The sequence below is a fragment of the Muntiacus reevesi genome, chromosome 1, assembly GCF_963930625.1.
Source record: "Muntiacus reevesi chromosome 1, mMunRee1.1, whole genome shotgun sequence".
Lineage (NCBI taxonomy): Eukaryota > Metazoa > Chordata > Mammalia > Artiodactyla > Cervidae > Muntiacus > Muntiacus reevesi.
The window spans coordinates 142,459,563-142,480,790 of record NC_089249.1 but is presented as its reverse complement, the minus strand read 5'-3'; the positions used below and the strand labels follow the sequence as shown (position 1 = coordinate 142,480,790).

The 21,228-nt window shown below is 45.2% G+C and overlaps 1 protein-coding gene across 2 annotated transcripts in view; it reads right to left on the bottom strand.

Moving 5' to 3' along the window:
• The window catches only part of KANK4 (KN motif and ankyrin repeat domains 4), a 69,422-nt gene that overhangs the window by 33,175 nt on the left and 15,019 nt on the right, over positions 1 to 21,228 (bottom strand). The window contains exon 2 of one of the 2 annotated variants that reach the window (XM_065911821.1): positions 5,308 to 5,544. The exons of the other annotated variant lie outside the window; for it this stretch is intronic. The gene's annotated coding sequence lies outside the window, so the exon portion shown is untranslated. The remainder of the gene's footprint in view (positions 1 to 5,307; positions 5,545 to 21,228) is intronic. 2 annotated transcript variants of the gene reach the window in all.

Below are 21,228 nucleotides of genomic sequence, written 5' to 3'. Positions count from 1 at the left end.
AGCTAGGTACGCTTTCCACAATATCAGGAGCTGATATCTACTCACTTCCATCACAGAGAACGAATTCTAAACCATTTTGTGGAAAAGTTGGAACCAGAGAAGCTTCAAATGATCTGTGGCATCCCAATCAGACTCAAGACAAAAGATGAACTAACTGGAAGGACTGATAAGGAGCTGATAGTTCGGCGTGATTTCTAACCATGGGCAGAACAAGGAGGCGTTCATTGGACCTAGGTGGCCAGAAGACATCGGTGACTATGAAAACAGAATATTCTCCTGACTCTGAATTAGAGTCCCCTGAGGTTTGATCATAAATTCTCCCCAAAGTTTCAATCCTTTTCCAGAACTATTTCTTCAAATGCTAAACAACCTGGCTCCTGCCCCCAATACAATAAATCACCCAGGAAACTGACTTTTTATGATTCTAACTCCACACACATCAGAATAATAAATAATCTGTGACACCTCAGCAGTGGAAGCAGGATTGTTTTAGGAATTCCGATGTGCTTGACCACAACCTCTGGATCAAAAAAACGTACTGGGGATGAGGGAAAGGCTGGGGGGAATTGGAAGTGAGAGAAGGATGACAGGAAGCCCCCAGCAACCTGGGATAAAAAATGGGGAACAAACAAGCAAATTGGAGAAGAAGGCTGGGAAATATGAGACCTGCCAAATTAAAGGAAGTCTGAAGCCTGCCTGATGGAAAGTTTGGTGTACACCCTCTCTGTAAGCGAGGCTACTGTCTCCAAAGCCATCACCTGCTCCTGTCTTGGTTTTCCCATAACCACAGTCCACTCAGCAGCCAGAGGGCCTCTGCCACTGCAGAGTGATGGAGCCTGGAAGGGCAGGCAGGGCTTCTGTAGGCAGAGGCACTCCTTACAGAACGATCACAGAAACTAAGCCACTTACCTTGTGGCAACAAGTACTTGAACTGGGGGGCAGCATGGAGCTGGAGTAGAGAAATTAGGGAGAAGAAAGATAAATGTGCACGGTCCTGGAGGCTAAGAGTGGCCACTAAGGAGGCAGACAATAGAAAGTCATGGAAGGTCCTAAGCAGGGGTGAGGGAGGATCAGCCTTGCTAGAAAGAGGAAGTTCTGAAACAACCTATGTGTCCGTTAACAGATGAAGGAGTAAAGAAGATGTGGTGTGTGTGTGTGTGTACAGGTATATACACACAGAGTGGAATATTATTTAGCCATAAATAGAAGGAAATCTTACCATCTGTGATAACACAAACATGTACTGTATTTGTCTTTGACTTAGTCCACTGACCATAATGCCCTCAGGTACATCTGAGGACAAATACTGTATGGTATCACTTACACGTGAAACTTCATTAAAAAAAAAAAAAAGAATTCATAGACACAGAGAATAGACTGGTGGTTATCAGAGGCAGGGGTTGGGTGGGTGAGGGGTAGGCAAAATGGGTGAAGGGGCTCCAAAGATACAAACTTCCAGTTCTAAGATAAATAAGACCTGGGGATATAATGTATAGCATAGTGACTATAGTCAACAACACTGTATTATATTTTTTGAAAGTTGCTAAGAGAGTAGATCTTAAAAGTTCTTATCACAAGAAAAAAAAAAACTAGGTGACATAATGATGCTAACTAAACTTACTATGGTGGTCATTTCACGACATATACAAATATCAAATCATTATGCTGGACACCGTATTAGATGTCAATTATACAACTACACAGTGTTAGATGTCTATTATAATTCAACTGAAAAAAGAAAGAGAAGGTTCCTGGGCAGAGGACACTGCTGCCCACCTCAGTGCCCCAGCTCTGCAGTCCACAGCCAGTGATGGGGACTCCCAGATGCAGTGAGGCGGGGTGGGGCAGGAGACGCCCAGCAGCTTCAAGGTGAAAAGCGTGGAGGAAAAGGGTGGGGACAAAACCCTATACCCGGCCCCTTCATCATTACGGCCTCTTCTCTCCCTCTGTATCCCTCTTCCTCCCACCTCATAACATTACTGAGTAACAGGCAGAGCTCGGAGCACTTGGCATACTCGAATTACCTCATGCAAGCCTCACCATAACCCCAAGAGGGTTATTATTGTCCCCATTTTACAGATAAGGAGACTGAGGCTATCTACAGCCATACCACCCTGAATGCGCCCGATCTCGTCTGATCTCAGAAGTTAAGCAGGGTTGGTCCCGGTTAGTACTTGGATGGGAGACTGAGGCTGAGAGAGTTTGAAGGGCTGCCCCAAGTTACATAACAAGCCAGTGTGGATGTAGGATTTGCTCTTAAGTCAAGTCGACTCCAAGTCTGTGCTGGGAACGAAAGTGATTTGTAAACATCTGTCCACTAATGTAAGCAAGCCTGATGACTGATCCCTAGTTCTTTTTTGTGAGGGAAAAAGTTCCTGACTCTGCTTCTTTGCTTCTCCCTCCAGTGCAGATGATGCATCTTCTGGGCAGGCACAAGGAGGACGGCTCCCTTTGTAAGTCCTTCTGGCCAAGTGCGATCTGCTTCTCTGAGGCTGGACGCCAAGTAACAAAGCTCCTCCTAAGAAAGAGGGTGCAGGTGAACCTCCAGCTGCAGAAACTCACCGTCACCTCAGGGAGTTCAGTCACACCCACTGCCCTTGGTTAGAGTTACAATTCAGTCCTTCATATACCAGATCATAGAGCTTCAAATAACTTTGCAGCACCTTTGGGGTCAAATTTCATTAAAAAAAAGAACTCTATAGAGACCTCTAATCATTCCGTTAGACTTGAATTTCGCTAAAATTAATCATTCCAAGGCAAGAGAAATTAAATGGAGCTGATACCCCAACTCTCTGAAGAAAAGGGCCAAGCAAGCTTTCATTCTAAAGCTCTAAAGAAAAGGGGGGACAGTCATGTCCACATCATGCCACTTCCAGCCCCACCCACCCCAGCCTTCTCCCCTTTGGCCCGGGGTCCTTACAGTGAACATCTCAGAATTTAGCTAAGGGAGTTTTCTTCGACTGAGTGGATGTTTGATGTGGTTAGGGGAGTAGAATCAAAGACTAAATGCTATATCAACACATGCTACTTTGTTTGCAATACAACAGAATACGAAAAATAGCTTTGTTGGACAGAATTCCCCTTTAAAATGGAATTTTGCAACCTCCTGGAGCATTTAATATTTTGACATAGAAGCAATTTATTACATGTTCTGTTAAACTGCCTGCCCAGTGTTCGAACCTTGTATTACCTAGTGGTGCTATGTAATTTTTCATTTGTTTATGGCCTATGCCAGGATCAAGTATGCCCAGTTAGCTCCCAACCTCTCTCACAAGCTCATCATATTCTAGATGTTTTAAGTATATACAACTTTATCTTTTTCTAGTTTTTCTCCCCTATTAGGTTTGTGAAGGTCAGAACTCGTACACAATTCATTTCTGTAGACACTCCCCACCCCTTCTATCCACCTCCATCCTAACACGTGGCAGATCATCTCCAAGTTACAGATAAGGAACAAAGACACAAAAAAGCTATGCAGCCAATCCAAATTTATCCAGTTAATTAGGGGCAGGACTCCATTAGTCCACCTTGCCTCTCAAAGTCAATGTGCAGTGAAGAGATGAGGACTGAGGCTTTCGGCTCAAAATCGACCAAAGAGGCAGTCACTGGCAGACAGCAGTGATGGCCCACGTGTAACTACCAGGCCACGCTAGAAATGGTTCCAGCACAGCCCATGCCCAGGAGCATGGATTTCCTTGGGTCAGCCCAACTCCCTCAGTATATCCAACTCCTCAGTATATCCCCACACCCTCTCCCTCCACATTGATTCTTTTTAAAGATACCATTTTTAACCCCAAATCCAAATACAAAAAAACCTTCCTCTATTTAGCCCTGAAACTGAAACCTAGCTCTGTACTTGTGTTCCTTTCAAACGTCTCTTTATTCTGCAATAATAAAAATGCCATATTTCATCCCAGAACAGGCTGCATGCCAAAATAAATAGCACCTTGGATTTCCTTAAAAAGAAAACTTGGCTCAAAGCACAGTCTTATTGCCATGAGAATTCTTGGAGAATTCAACCTAACAAAGTCAAATATTTAGCAAGGTAGTGCACCAACAGCGATCTGTCAATCCCTGCACGACCTCTTGCAGAGACAAAAACGCTCTTTCCAAAAGAGGAAAAAATATTACTTATACCTGGTACCAATCTCCCCAAATGATTAGAGCTTCCCGCTTCCCCGCTCCAGGGCCCCACGCCCCCAAGTGGAAATGTCCCCTGTGCTAAGAATCCGGAGGCATCTGATAGAGCTGCTTAAGAGGGTTGAAGCACAGGCACCCGGGGAGTGAGACGCACTCCTGGAAAAGCTTCACCAACCGAGTTCTCCAGCGGGCTCGCTTCCCACCGACCCAGGAAACAAAAAGATAACTCACGCTCAATAAATAACACATTAACACAATCTCATTAACACAATCCCATTAACTCCATTCCCACATTTTTCTGCACGTGTCTGTCATTTTTGCCTGCATTGCAGCAGCTGAATCTGGAGCTTCATGAAGAAGAGAAAACTGTCAGGAGGGAAGCAGTGACCACAGTACCTTCCCTTGGCATCCTCCCCCCACCCCAGCCTGGAGCCAGAGAAGTCACTTCGTCTCCGGGGCTCTGCTGCTGGACCGGAGCTGATCGCTCCTGAGTTCAGCACGGCAGCACTGGCTCCCTAGCTGTTAAAGATTTGGTCAGGTGATCTGTGACCTTGCTGGAAAAGCAAACACTGACTTCATTTTGGCTCTCAGGAAGAGGGGACTGGGGTCAGAAAGGAATTTGATGCTCAATAAGCTGATACTAGATCTCGCAGAAAGAGGAAAAAGCACAGATCATTCGATTAGAAAGTTCATTCTCAGAGCTGCTAGCAGTTTAGAGGGATGCATCTAAAGATGCTGAAATGGTACACACCTTTCTCCCTGGACTCTCCCAGAGCTAGGCGCTCCACTGGGACAGGGGTCATAATTAATTATGCTTTTCCTCCTCCCTTCCTCCAGCTGAGTGGCTCATTAATAAAACTGTTCCTAATGAGAACACAGCATCCTAAAGAGCTGAAACCCTCCAGTGGTGCATCTCTTTCTTCCAGGCTCTGTCTTAGAAACTTCCTCCCCCGCCCACCCACCTCCTAGATCCCACAGCGGAGCAAGGCTTCTGTGAGCAATCCCCAGACTGCTCACTGCCCCCATCAATCAGCGACTGGAAGAAACAATGACCAGTGAGCTCCTGGGGCCTGACAGGCAGCCCCCGCTCCCTGCCGCTCTACGAATCTGCTGCCCCAGCACCAATACGCACCCAATTCTGGCAGAAAGAGAAAGGCAAGGAAGTACCTTCTGTAAGGATCCAGCTCCAGGCAGGGCTTCCAACTGTAGCGCAGACCAGCGACTTCAGAGGGGCGGGTGCAGGAGCCGGGGAGAAGGCAGCTGTGCAAGAGCAAGGTGTCAGGGCGTCCCAGGCGGGCGCCGTGAAGAGGCTCGGCCAGCCCACTGCAGCCGCAGCTCTCTGGAGCTGAGGCAGGTGTGAGGCGCAGGCACAGACGCTCTGCAAATCTCGCACCACCACTGGACCTGGAAGGGGATACAGGGGGTGGGTGCAGTCCAAACGGGGCCAGGAAAGCGTCTGGGCTCCCGGATACAGTCTGAGCAAAAGGATTAGAGGACCTTATCCCCTTGACCTTCCGTGGCTCTGGCCAAAGGAGGCTGTCCTTGGAAATAAAGCCCCGTCAGGAAGACATGTCGAAGCAGCTCTGACCTTTGCAGACACTGCCTGTCAAAATGTGTTCTCAGAGGCCAGGGCAGATTCCTGTCTAACTGACACTGAAATTGATGCCAGAGCTGAGTGTCACCCTGAAGTGCTGACTGCATCCAGTCCAGGACACTGGGAAAGCATTTCACCTCCAGCTTAAGGCAGCGGGGCAGGGCTGAGTGACCCCACCGGACAGGTGAAGAAAGTGAGAGAGAGTGACTTCCCTTGGCTCACCCATGAGTGAATCTGGATTAAAATGAAGATTCCTGGGATAGAATTCTGTGTTTTTCCCACTTCACTGGATCACACTTCTTACTTTCCTTGGAAGACTTTAGAGCATCTTGCTCAAGGCAGAGGTTAACAAACTTACTGTAGCGCATGGGATGATGTGATGCAAGAGGCTAGGAAATGCCAACATTCACTTGTTTCAACTCTTAAAAGTATTTAACTAGCATGCAGACCAAATCATCAAAACTTAAAAATAAATCAGAAATACACTTTGCCGTTATAGGAAAAAATATACAGAGGTGCAAACTGTATCTCTGATAGATTTTAAATGACCATCAACCATCCCCTCAGAACTGGCTAGAGAAAGGTTAGAAGCATAAGCCATTTCACCAGGAAGCTGAGTTAAAAAGAGCGCTCCATTCCCCAGGTCCCATGACTTTCTAGCCACCCACTCTGCCTCTCTGCTTTCTCTATGTGACAGAGGTAAGCCCTCCCATTTCCTCTCCCAAGATAAATTCTTCCTTATTCAAGACAAAATGGTGAGAGGCTTACTCGCAGAACTGAGCCTTTCTTGAAGCAACCAACATTCTTCAGGGAACACTAGCCAGTTCCCATCTGTCCCCTCCAGCCCTCTTCAGCATCCCCCCCACCCCCCCAAGTGCTGTAGCCAGCCTTCCTGTTCCCACTGCTCCTGTCGGCCCTCGACTGCTGCAGCGTTCACCTGAATTCTAATTGCTGCCTCTGTGTCTGTCTCCCAGACCAGCATCATGAGCTCAACATTCCATAAAGGTTGCCAAACTGAACTTATCCACGATACCAATGGCTATAAACACAGGTGACCTCTTCAGAAACTCCCTGAGGTACCAAGAAAGTGCCTCTCCTTTCCAACAGGTGCCAGGCCTCTCATCAGACTGGAATAAAAAAAAAAAAAAAAACTCAGCCTAATGAGGGAAGGAAATAGTAGTCCCTAGCAGTGCCACAGATCAGCTTGGCTCAGGTGCCAGGACAGCAGAGTCACAGGAAAATACATACACGCACACACATACACCTCGAACCAAGTCTCCCTTCCTCCTTCAGATCTCTTCCTGAAGACAGGTAGCACTTTCAGTTCTCTGAGCTCCACACAAGTTACTGGTTCAGGCACAGTGCTGACTGCTTATGTCTCTAAGAGGAGAGGAGATTCTTCTGTCTTTTCTGTCTTTTGCCCTACACACAATTTACTCCATGGCCAAGTGTAGAGGTGCGCAGAAACAGGAATCTTATCCCCATCTTCCAGATGAGAAAACAAAGTTGGTTCCCATGGTTACAATGCTAAGAAAAGGCAAAGTCTCAATTCAAACCCAGATGTTCTGTCTTCCACTCTAATACTCTTTCCTCTAAACCACACAGCCTGAACTGGGCATGCAGGTGAATTCAGGAGGCATAGGATTCCAGGATGTAAGCTTCAATGCTAGTGCTCTCAAGGCAGAAGGTGATCTCACATTTAGGGAAGATCTTCATGGGAAAAGCCAGCAACTTTGGAGAGGAAATCTGAGCTTCCTCTCCATAGCCTCTGGCCTTTACCATGTAGGGATACTGGCATGTCTCTACCCCTACACCTCATTCAGACACATATCTTAAGACTAGTAGCCAATTTCATGTTACCACCAAGCTACCCAGAAAATTCCCCTGGACCAGACACAGTTATCCAAGAAAACCTTTCCATCAGGAATCATTTGTCTGGGGGGAGGTTTAACTCCTTTTGCAATTTAGAAAGCTCCAAATTCTATGGCCCAGGTCCCTTTCGCTCCAGATGAAGAAAAGGTAGGCATCTAAGTCAGACAAGATGGCACCAGGCAAGCAGGAAAAGACGTGGAACTATCTGAAGAATGTGCCTTTTATCTAAGCGGTTCCTTAGGCTTTTGCACTTTGCCCAGAGAGGTCAGCTATTTGGCAGTCTATGCGATTACACGGGGCTGGGGAGCAGCGCACTGCTTAGGGACACGTGCTCCTGAAACAGCCTCAGAGCAGACTGGTTACAGCCATTTTGACGGAACACAATTTCACTGGACGCAGAAAGAAATCACCCGTGAGAGATCGGTGGGTGTAGCAGTCCAGTGGGAATGAGCTGTTCAAATGATAACCCTTTAAGGCAGATGAAAATTTCTCAGGGAGGAAACAGGGCCAGTTGCAGGGAGTGAGGAGGCTGCAGTAAACAGTGCTCCTTGGAGAAAAAGAAAGGCATCAGGGTCCCAGGGAAGACTTCTACTCCTCATCCCTCCCCTCACTGAGACCCTTCCAGAATGCTCTTAGCCTCTGACTCAAACACACTGTAAAATCGAGACAAATGAGAAAGTAGACAAGTGAGGAAGGGGCACAAGCAACCAATTCAGAAAAGAAGAAATACCAGTGTTTACTGTTAGAAAAATGTTTAACCACATGAATCAATCATCAAAAAGACGCCAGAGAAACATCAGAACGGCATACTATTTATCTACCCTACACTGTGCCGGGCACCCCAGGTCCATCTCGAAACCATCTAGTCTAATTCCCACAATGACCCCATACAGTAGTACTGGTTATTTCCATTATTTGAAGACAAAGCTGAGGCTTTGAGCAGTTGCCCAGAGACTGAGACCACCAGCGCCGAGATTCGAATCCAGGTATCGTTTTGCTTTTAACCACAGTATGACGCAGACTCCCTCACAAGTTAGAAAAACAAGCTTGTTTTAAAGAGAGGTCCTCGGTGTTGAGAAGAGTGTGATCCTCCCCTCCCCGGAAGATGGCAGCGGCAGCCCACGCAGGCGCAGCCTCTCCCAGCCCCGGCGTGTGCGTGCAACTGCGCCGGCTTAGTCTGCGCATGCGCACAGGCAACTGCACAGTCGAAGGCAACAAAATGAAACCGTGAAGTAAGAAGAAGAAATCGGTCCCGGTGACCTGCGATTTCTTTTGTTGGTCTAAAAAAGTCATCACTATTATGACGTATTCTTGGAAAACGATAAATTACTGGGGTTGGGGGGGAGTGGGAAATCACCAACATCCCCCCATCTTGATACAGCTCGTTTCATGTCCATCTATTTTGCATATCTTAACATAATTGAAGAGCAATTTCTGTGGTGGCTACAAGTCTGGAGTCTAAGTCAAGAAGTCATGGCTAGAATCCCAGCTCTGCTAATGACTGTGCAACCTTGGACAAATTACTTCAACTCTCTGTCTTCCCTGGAGAAGGAAATGGCAACCCACTCCAGTATTCTTGCCTGGAGAATCCCATGGACACAGGAGCCTGGCAGGCTACTGTCCATGGGGTCACAAGAGTCGGACATGACTTAGCGACTAAACTACTAACTACTCTGTGCCTTAGCCGCCTCACTTGTAAAACAGGAATAGTAACACGCTGTACACATCATGGATCGTCAGGAGGATTAAATAAGATGGTCAACAACTTGGAGGCTGGTATACAGTCTGTGTTTAATAAATAGTAAATATATTATCTATTAACATAGTGATACAAATTTAATTATGAATTTGATTTTGTATTTAAAATTTTATCATGTAACATTTAGAAAATACAGTGATACCTGATTTATAGTGATTACTGTAAATGGCTGTGCAAGATTCCATGGACTTAGGCCTTATTTTCCAAACCCACTTCCTCCTAGAGATCATTTCATCTCTAAGTTTAACCCTCCCTGCAATGCTACCCAGATCAGCCAGCCTGTCAGACAGGCCTATGGGCAGGTCTCCAGGGAATACCCCAATTTCGGGGGCTGGAACCCAGCTGCCACATGTGGTGGTGAATGGTTAAGAGCAAGGATTTCAAGGTAAGATAGACCAGGTTCAAATTCTGATTGTGTGATCTTGAGCAAATTTCCTTATTCAAGAAGAGCCCAGTTCAGTACACAGCTGGGAGAACCGCATGAGACAAGGTATATTTAAGTGCTTTTGCCAATGCTCAAGATTTAGTGAACACTCAATAAATGTTAGCTATGATTACTTTTTAAAACCCACAGTGTTTTAAGCAAGGAAAGGCCAGGAATTGCATTTATTTTATTTATCTCCCTACTCCTAACAGCTGGCATGGCAGGAATGCAACAAAAATGTGTTGAATTAATGAATAAATAAACAGATTAATGGATACATCATAGAGACTGCCAGAGCTGGAAAGCATTTTTTAATAGACTTATTTAGATATAATCTACATACCATACAATTTACTGATAAAAACTATACAATAGCCGTAGCATACTCAGAGTTGTGGAAACATTGCCACAACCCAATTTTTTAAATTGTGATAAAATACTGTTAAGTCGTTAAGTCATGTCCGACTCTTTTGGAACCCCATGGACTGTATGTAGCCCACGCTCCTCTATTCATGGAATTCTCCAGGCAAGAATACTGGAGTGGGTTGCCATTTCCTTCTCCAGGGGATCTTTCCGACCCAGGAATTGAACTGGGGTCTCCTGCATTGCAGACAGATTCTTTACCAACTGAGCTATCAGGAAAGCCCAAAATATGTTAATACATACCATAAAATAATACTGTTTTAACCATCTGTAAATGTAGAATTCAGTGGCATTCACAATGCTCTGTAATCATCACTACTATCTATAACCCAAACTTTTTCATCATCTCCAACATGAAATCTATAACCTATTAAACAATAACTCCCCATTCCCTCTTGCTCCCAGCCCTGATAAGACCCATTCTATTTTCTGTCTCTATCAACTTGCCTATTCTAGGTACCTTCTATAGGTGGAATTATGTCGTATTTCTCCTTCTATATCTGGCTTATTTCATTTAGCATGCTTTCAAGGCCCATCCAAGTTGCAGCATACATCAAAATTTCATTTCTTTTGATGATCGAGTAATATTCCATCACATGTACATACCACACCTTGTTTATCCATTCATCTATCAGTTGACACTTGCGTTGTTTCCATCTTTTGGCTATTGTGAGTAATGCTGCTGTGAACACTGGTATACAAGTATTTGTTCAAGTTCCTGCTTTCATTTATTTTGGATATATACCTAGGAATGAAATTACTGGGTTATATGTTAATTCTATGTTTAAATTTTGAGTAACTGCCGAAGTATTTCCAAAACAGCTACACCATTTTACATTCCCACCAGCAACACATGAAGGTTCCAGTTTCTCCATATCTTCACCAACATGTTTTTTTTTTTTAACTAAAAAAAATCATTATAGGAATCCTAGTAAGTATAGTAGGTGTGTAGTGTTAACTCATTGTGGTTTTGATTTGTATTTCCCTAATGACTAATGATTATTGAGCATCTTTTCATGTGCTTATTGACCATTGGTATATCTTCGTTGGAGAAATGTCTATTCAAGTCCTTTGTCCATTTTTTAATTGGGTTGTTTGTTTTTGTTGTCAGAGTTCTTTATCACATATCTGGTAATGGGTTAGTATCACTAACATCATTAACCCATTATCAGATATGTGATTTGCAAATAGGATGTCTTTTTGCTTTCTTGACAGTGTTCTTTGATGCACAAAGGTTATAAAGTCCAATTTATCTATACTCTCTTTTGTTGCCTGTGCTTTGGTATCATGTCCAGGAAATTATTGTCAAATTCACTGCCATAGAAATTTTTTCTTCTAAGAGCTATATAGTTTTAGCTCTTAAGTTTAGGATTTTGAACCATTCTGAGGTCATTTTGAATCATTTTGAGGCTTAAGATAAAGGTTTCAATCTGAGGAATTTGAATATTCAAATATTCCCAGGACTCATTATTGAAAAGTCCACAATCAAATTTTAGAACATTTTCATTACCCTCAAAGGAAATTTCATACATGGGATTTCATCTTTATAAGGAATTAGGAACATAATGAATTATTGAGAATTAATAAACCTTGACATTCATACATGAAAATTAGTTTATTAGAAGAGTTTACTGAGAATATTAATTCTCTGTTCTACAAAAGATTATGACCTCCATCCATCAGTAAACAATACTGCAGAACTAGGGTGTACGTGTGCAGGCAAAGAGCTGGAAATCCTGCAATTTTCAGGAAGGGTGCTTTGTTATTACTGCAAAAGATATTTGCCGTGTTTTTTTGGGCTACCCAGCACCATGTGAACACCCTTCCTATGTCTGGGTTATTTCCTTCCTTAGGAGTTCCACGTCTTCAAGGTAGAACACAGAATTTACAGTGCCAGCCTCTTTTACAGCTAGGACCCCATTGTGAGACCTGCGCTCAACATGCAGAGGCACCCAGGCCAGGCCTCAGCTTAGAAGAAAGTGCCCTGGAAAATCAAGGGCTGAAGATAAGCAGTTCTGGGGAGGGTGGCGGAGTGACTCGACATCCTCTAATAAATTCCTCTTTGATGTAAACTTGCTAGAATCAGTTCTGTTGTTTGCAACTGTGACCCTTGACTGCTACAATGAGGCATCAGCGTTGGCTGGGTTTTTAATTGTTCTATTCCATTAATTTACATTGCTTGGAGAATTCCTCTTCAGAGTTCCTGCTGATTGTTTTGTCCTGAGGATTTACTGCATGACCATGTCGATGATTTTTCTCTTCCCACTTGTCCTTTATTACCAAATTCTTTCTCACCCAAAAGTGAGAATCACTGGGCTCAGTGGGCCACAGAGTTTTTTGCTTGGCAAAACTGGGCCACAGTCCAAAGAGCTTGGAACCACAGCTGGGAGTAAATCAAGGAATTCAACCTCATCTCCTCCCTCCTGGGTCACTTCAGTGAAAGCATCTTAAGAGTAAGCACATGTACACCCTCTGCAGTGGGGTGCCCCTGAACTACCCTCTTTGGACAGCCCCCACTCCCAGCATCACGATCTTGATCAGGGTCCAGCGGAAGACTTCACAGGCATCAGGCTGGCTTCAGAACACGGCTGCAGGTGCAGACACTTTCGGGCTCGTGTGGGCTGCGGCATCTGCCTTCTGGGTTGGGAGGAAGATTTTTCTTGGCACAAGGAAGTCCGTTAAACAAAACTGAACCTGATAAGTCATCTCCAGATACCCAGGTGAAGCCAGCGATGTTTCCAAACTTTTCAGGCAAGTTGGAAGGCTTTTTATTATTATTTCACAAGGTCCCGCCTGGCCCTCTAGCTAACACAGTCACAAAAGGAGCTGGCACCTGTGATGTGGATCAGACAAGGGTGATGAGGATTCAACCTCAGAAGCATGTGGCTGAAGACAGGTTGGGCATCATTAAAGATGAACCAGAGAGAGGCAGTGAGAGAAGAAAGGCTCAAGAAACTTCTATCGACCTCAGTTTTCCTTGGTGATTGGTTCATTGCCAGTGTGCCACACGGCGATACAAAGGAAGGCTTTACGCTATTCTGGTTTAGGTTTTGTTTTGATGTGTTTTGTTTTAAAGTCACTAAGGAAAGGTGTTTCCAGAACTGACATCCCATGTTTGTATCACCCCATAGCAGCTCAAAGGTGTCACAAAATGGTTACACATTGGGAGCATATGACAAGTAGCCTTTCATTGAAAGTGAAAGTGTTAGTCACTCAGTTGTGTCCGACTCTTTGAGACCCCATGGACTGCAGTTCACCAGGCTCCTCTGTCCAAGGAATTCTCTAGGCAAGAATACTGGAGTGGGTTGCCATTCCTTCTCCAAGGGATCCTCCTAGCCCAGGGATTGAGTGTGGGTCTCCTGCATTGCAGGGAATTCTTTACCATCTGAGCCACCAGGGAAGCCCAGACTTCCATTCAGTTCAGGTCAGTTCAGTCGCTCAGTCATGTCCGACTCTTTGCATGGACTGCAGCATACCAGGCCTCCCTGTTCATCACCAACTCCCGGAGTTTACTCAAACTCATGTCCATTGAGTCAGTGATGCCACCCAACCATCTCATCCTCTGTCGTCCTCTTCTCCTCTTGCCTTCAATCTTTCCCAGCATCAGGGTCTTTTCAAATGAGTCAGCTCTTCACATCAGGTGGCCAAAGTTTTGGAGTTTCACCTTCAGTATCAGTCCTTCGAACAAATATTTCCTTTAGGATGATTTCCTTTAGGATGGACTGGTTGGACTTTGATTAGGTAACTCCAATTAAAAAAAAAAAAAACACACAAAGATGTTCACATTTTTTCTTCCAGTCAGATTTTAGGTTTTGTTTTTTTTTTTCCCAATTGAGGCCCCTCTTTTATACTTTTGGGTCTCCTTTAGGCACTAGCTTAGAGCAATGCAGGTGGTGGAGTGTGCAATTAGTCCTTCTGATGATCTACCGTTGTCTGCACCTGAAGCTGAGAAACACAACACAGGACCTTGGACCGATCTGCATTTACTAGTGGGGAAACTGCAGCTCAAGGAGTTGCCCATACCATACAGCAAGGCCAAGGTCAGATTCTGCCTCCTAGCCTCCTGCTTTCCTTTATAAACCTCGTGCTGATAGCCCTGGTCTGCAGTGTAGCATTGTAGGACACCACATTGATGGTTTCTTTGAAAACAAACAATGTGGCTGGTGTCCCCAGTTTAAACAGAGGACAATGCACTGATGTGGGCAAATTGAGCAGGTGAACTGCTCTTACTCCTATTGGTGACCTTTGCTTACAGCCTCTGGGCACAGGCAAAGTGTGATGCACAGCAATGGAAATAGTTGCCACTGGCAATTAGGCACCTCTTGTGTACTGGGTCCTCAAACCATCCTCATTCAGCCCTGGAATGGTACTAACTCAACTCCCCTGTAAATGAAGTAAAGATGGTCACCTCATGGCCTGGCCTCAGCTCAGGATGTATTCAAAGAAATAGCAGTTAAGTAGAAAAAAATGAATTGGAGGCAGTCCAAAGCTTCACTGCAGTCTCTAGAGAAAACACGAAAGGGGAAGTGCATTCTTAGCACAAAGCCAAAGTCTTAAAGTTTTTCTTTCCTGTCTCTGCTATTCTCAGTATCTATTTCCAGCGAAGCAACTGCTCTAGCAGCCGTGTGCTCTGTTCCCCAGCATCCCTTAGCAAACGCTCCACCTGGCCCTTCCCTCTCTCCCCTCCCTCACCTTTGGCATCCAGTCTCCCATCCTCTGCCATCTCTCTCTCTCCTTGTCACAGTCCTAATATTGGCTCCATTTGTCCAGAGATTTCTCATCACTGGATGACCCCAGTTGGCATAATAATGGAGGGGCAAGAGCCAAGCAAGCTATGCCAGAAGTTTTCTTAGAAGGGAATTACTTGAAGTCTCTATGGGCAAAGAAGTTTAGAATACTCATGCATTTACATTTTTAATTCCCTGTCACATCCATTTTACAGATTCAAAAACTGAGGCATCATCATCATAATAGTCACTACTCCTATTGTTATAATAATAAAATTATTGTTAGCCAGACACTGTCCAATGTTGTACAATGATAATGTTCAATTTCACAATGACCATATTTGGTAGGTACTATTATATCCTTTTCACAAATAATAGGCTCAGAACATAAAGCTAGTAAGCTGCAGGTTGGAATTCAAATTGGAGGTATGTCTCACTTTAGAGACCAAGCTCTTAACCACAGCGTTCTCTGCCTTTCACGTTTTAGTTCTACAGCTGTCTGTGAAGTGAGTTGCCGGTGGAGTCAGAATAGAAAGAGAAGGAACAAGACAGGATTTAGCAAAGGAATGAATTTACAGTTTAATTCCATCACCACTAATGCTCATTAAATATTGGATGATTATTAACATATAAACAACATTTGGGGGACATGCAATAGGTCTATAAATAAGATGCACTTATTTGCAAAGGAATAGACTAAGAAATGCAGTGACTTTCTGCTTAACTTAAAATTAGTTAATCAATACAATACAATTACTTTTCAAATAATCTTTGAAAGTTCCAAGGAGTCTTGAAACATTTAATTGTCATTTAATCAGATAGCAGCAGTCAAGTTACACAGATGTCAATTTTAGAGAAAATGCTGTTTGCATATCTATTGCTTTGTCAAAATTTCCATTACAAACATGTATTTTCAGAGTTTTAGGTTACAAATTAATTTCCTTTCCTTTTTGTTCACAGGGGTGGGGGTGATGTGGCTGCTGCAGGGCTCCACAGCTCCTGCCTCATATAACTCAGGAGAGAAATGCCCTTCCTGAGAGTGGAACAGCTCCCCCCAAAACAGAGGGATGCTGCTGCCAAAGACTCAGTGCAGGACCCAAGCCCAGCCCGATTCCCCTTAACGGCTCCACATATATAAACCAGGAGCAGCCTTGGGCCAAGACATGAGCCAGAAGTTTGCCTGGATCCTACTCACATCCACTACACCTATTCTGAGGAACCCACGAAGTGAAGGCAATAGATAAGAATGGAACGAATACCCAGAGAAACCCATAAGTCAAAAAGACTCATGCACTTTGCACCCCAATCTTCACTGCAGCACTATTTACCATAGTCAGGACATGGAAGCAATTGAAATGTTCATCCAGAGAGGAACAGATAAAGATGTGGTACATATATACAATGGAATATTACTCCACCTTAAAAAGGGATGAAATTGAGTCATTTGTAGAGACACGGATGGACCTAATGTCTGTCATACAGAGTGAAGTAAGTCAGAAAGAGAAAAACAAGTATCATATATTAACACACATGTATTTGGAATATAGAAAAATGGTATAAATAGTTTTATTTCTAAAGAAAAAGAGACACAGACATACAGAACAAACATATGGATCCCAAGGGAGAAGGTGGGGGGGGGGTGAGATGAACTGGCATATTGGGACTGGTGTATATACACTATCAATATTATGTATAAAATAGATAACCAGCGAGAATCTACTGTATAGCACAGTGAACTCTACTCAATGTTCTATGACCTAAATGGGAAGGAAATCCGAAAGGGAAGCAATTTGTGTGTACATGTGGCTGATTCACTGTGCTCTACAGTAGAAACTGGCATAGCATTGCCAAGCAACTATATTCCAATAAAAAAAATTTCTTTAAAGACTAGAACAAACAATGAATACAAAAATCAGGCTCTCTGGGACAGGAATCAATGTTTTACAAGCCCTCCAGGTGATCATTAGGCACTCTATAGTTTGAGAAGTCCTGCTCTAACTTACGTTAAAAAAAAAACACTTTGGGACTCAGTTCAGAGATTCTCAAACTGCATGACGCACATCCAACACCGATAGATCTTGATAAAATACAGATGCTGAGTCAGTGCGGGTGGGGTAGGGCCTGAGAGTCTGCATTTCCAAAACGCTCTCAAAAGATGTTGATGCTGCAGATCCCAGCACCAAGAAGCCAGCCTGTGATGGGTGTCTGTCTGGTTGGGAAGGGATGGAAAGGGATCCAGCAGACCTCGGCACCATTCTTCGCTTCATGCTTGCAAGTTGTGTGACCTTGGCCACGTCACTGTATCTCAGAGCCAGTTTCCTCGGCTGTGAAAGGCTACAGAAAGTAGCACACACCTTAGAGGCTGATGGCCTGATGGCAACATGCCTGGACTTAACACAGCATTAGCAGGCAGAAAACACTCCAACATAAGCCATGATTGCTGTGGCGTCCGAGGGAAGGAAGGGACCAGTAAGTGCTCAGTAGTTGTTCCCTGTTTGGTTATTATTCAACGAGAGCTGCCATGTGGCAGGACAGGCCCTGTGCCAACAGCACCATATCACTTCCTCCTCCCCGACGGCTCTGTGTACAAGGTCAGGTGTCGTTTGTCCTGTTCTGCAGATTAGGAAGCTGAAGTCCAGAGAGCTTGAGGAACTTGGTTCAACTCACAAAGACAGTGAGAGGCAGAGCTAAGGCTGAATCAGGTCTTCCTGCTAAGTTTCTATGCCCAGACTGAGGCATGGTTCTGTCCACACCTGCCTACAAGGCCTAAGTGGAGGGAAGAGTGGTGAGCTGAAATCACATACCTCTGGGGGATGATACTATGCAGGACTAGGTGGCAGAGGGGGCGGACAGGCAGGGCAGACAGAATCCTCGAGATGGGAGTGATGAGCTGCAGAGGGACATCGGGCCCCAGAGAAGGAGTGGGGCCGGGCGTCACAAGGATGTGGACACCCAGCAATCAGGAACTTGCTTCCCGGGTGGCTCAGACAGTCAAGAATCTGCCTGCATTACATGAGACCCAGGTTCAATCTCTGGGTCGGGAAGATCCCCTGGAGAAGGAAATGGCAACCCACTCCAGTATTCTTGCCTGGGAAAGCCCACAGAGGAGCCTGAGGGCTACAGTCCATGGGGCTACAAGGAGTTAGACATGACTGAGCAACTAACACGTCACTTCAATCAGGAATAGAGCCTCAAAGGGATGAGGGCTGTGTCCCTCATGCCCAGGACACTGATGACCCATCGCCGTGCTCCCTGAAGATGTCACAGTGACATGAATCAATCAATGGACGAATTAATATTTCAAAGGCAGCAATTGATTTGGAATTGGTAGACAGGATGTGTTAGAGTGGAGAGAGATTTTCACTTCTGGACTTTTCCCCTTTAAAAGGGGAGCAGTTCAAAATAGAAGAACAACAGGAATATTTCCCTTGGAGGGCAGCCAGCGCACACAATGCCTCCTTTTCTTCCCAGGGCAGGAGGCGTTAGAGGCCCAGGCCCTGGGCGGGCGTGTGCAGCCTCAAGCCTGCCCGACATACTTACCCACTTGTGCTCTGGAGCACAAAGCCCCCTGCCTGCCAAGCCCAACACAAATGCCTCCTTCACCGCAGCCCTCTGCTGGGTGCGGTGTCAGCAGCTGCTGCCTTTGAAAGTCCCCCTCCAGGGCTACAGTGAGGCTCTTGTGGTGGGGTGTCCCCACTACTGTGTGGAGACAGGAAGTGGTGATGCTTTCTCAACCATCCAGTCTGCTTTGCAGGCCACGAGGCATGGAGTTAAACAGCCCAGCAGCTTGAGAGAAGGAAAGGGAAGCTTCCTGTTCAAACACCAGCCTCTATGAATGATGTTCAATTAGCCACTGATCAGAAACTATTCTAAAGGCCCAGGGCTAGGTTCTGTGGAGTCACAGATGAAGAAACAGGGGATAAAGACCCTTTAAGGAACTCATGGTTCGAAACAAGAGATGAAGACCTAAACAAACACACATGGTGTCACAGCAGTGGGCAAAGGCATGATGGAGGACCACGAAAGCATCACAGTGTGGTATCTCAGCTGGGTTTTGAAGGATGAATAGAAGTTCACCAGGCAGGCTGGGAAAGCAGCCCTCTATCGCAGAGATGAAAACAGGTACAGTGGGCTTGAGGAATGACCAGTGCCCCGTGCCTAACGTGCAGGTGTGAGGGGCCCGGAAGGAAGAAGGCAGAGCTGGAGGCCAGCTCGTTTAATTCTGTTAGAGAGTTGGAAACCTGCAAAGGTTCTTTTGCAGGGAAGAAACCAGATAAAGGCTGGATTTCAGATACAACTCCATCTAGTGAGGGAGAGTGTGTGTCCCCGGAGCCTGGCCCATGAGTAGACAGTAAATATTTATAGAATGATTTCAAGAGGGAAGAGAGAGGAGCAAATGTGACAAGCAGGCTGGCCAGACTTCATGCTTTCCACTAACTCCTCCTTTTATGTATGTATTCTTTTTTCTTTTAAGAGAACAGCCGCTTTTCTTCTCCTTTATTGAACCATCACAAATGTATATAATCTGAGATTGCAGGCATAATTACATAATGTCTTATACTGCTGGCAGCTTCCTGAATGTTGGCTTGTCTTCCAGAACAGTTTTGTCGACTCCTTGACAGCTGGGGCGATGTCTCTGGGCTCTCTCTGCACAGCCCACAGCATCCATCGTGTGCTGAGCACACAGTCAGCCCCTGGGAAGCAGAACCATGAAACAGACTCGTGGAGCGTAAGAGCGGGACAAGCTCTTGCAATTAACCGAAGCAACTCTCTCATTTTACAGTTGAGGAGCCTAAGACCTCAGAAAGGGAAACAGATAACCTCTTGGAAGATGTTTTCACATTCCTACTTCTAGGCTCTGACACTTCACAGCAGGGGACTTGGTCTCAGTGATGGTTTTCAAGTGCTAACACTAAAGGTTAAGGCACAGACTCGGAAATAAACCAGCGATGAGCCTGGATAACAGCAGGTAGAACAACACGCAAACAACATAGGCACAGAAGGACGTGTTCTTCTAAGGATGAGTATCTACATACACAGGACATACTCAATTCTTAAAACAGCATAGCCCAGTGCTGGAACTGCTAGAGGCAGGAGAGTATGAAGATCAGGAATGTGGGCTTTAGAATAAGGCAGGCTTGAGTTCGATTCCCAGCTCTGCCACTTACCAGCACACATTCAGCAAATTCCCTAAGCTACGCTAGCCCCAGTGTCCACAAACAGAAACAGAAAAACAAAAGCAAATACCCAAACTTCCTCCTTACAGGGTTGTACAGATGAGTTGGGATGAAGTATAGCAAATGCCTGGGCTTCCCAGGTGGCGTGAGTGGTAAAGAACCTGCCTGTCAATGCAGAAGACGCTGGTTCAATCCCTGGGTCAGGAAGATTCACCTGAGAAGGGAATGGCTACCCCACTCCACTATTCTTGCCTGGAGAATCCCATGGACAGAGGAGCCTGGCGGGCTACAGTCCATGGGGTTGCAAAGAGTCAACATGACTGAAGCTACTTAACCATTTGTTAATGGTCCATTTGTTAACTTCCAAATGGTCCATTTGGAGGCTGGACCATTTGTCCTCAGGAATGAATGTGTCCGCCTAGTGTGTTCACCCAAAGAGAAAGGTTTATCCTGCAAGGATGACCCAGCAGACAGTAGAAAAGGTGGGTCTGGAGCAGGGGAGAAGCTTGAAGATGAGAGTGTAGATTCTAGAGTTATCCGTATTGGTGTGATTGGTGTGATGGTTACAGAGGCGGTGGGAGTGAAGAGCAAAAGTGTGCAGGAGAGGAATATGGGAAAAGTCCAGTGAGGAGCAGGGGAGCAAGAAGAACCAGTTTGGCTTGCATCCTAAAAACCCAAAGGTGTTGAGTCTTGAGAAAAGCCATGAGCTCAGTGTCAGCAAAGCAGGGGGAAGATGCCCGGAGTTGACAAGAGGGTAGAAGCAGCAGGTGGGGCTACTCTTCACTACTTCAGTGGAATGCAGGAGAGATAGGGCAGTGCCCAGAAGCACCCCACTACCCATCACAAAATAAGCCTTCTTGGTTTAATAGTGAATGAAGCCTCATAACTATGCCTGCCAAAACCATAACCACAAACTACATGTGGCTACTGAGCATTTGAAATGTGGCTAGTCTGAATTTAAAAACTTTCCTGTAGCTCAAACAGTAAAGAATCTGCCTGCAATGAAGGAGACCCATGTTCGATCCCTGGATTGGGAAGATCCTCTGGAGAAGGGAATGGCAATCCACTCCAGTATTCTTGCTTAGAGAATCCCATAGAGAGAAGCCTGTAGG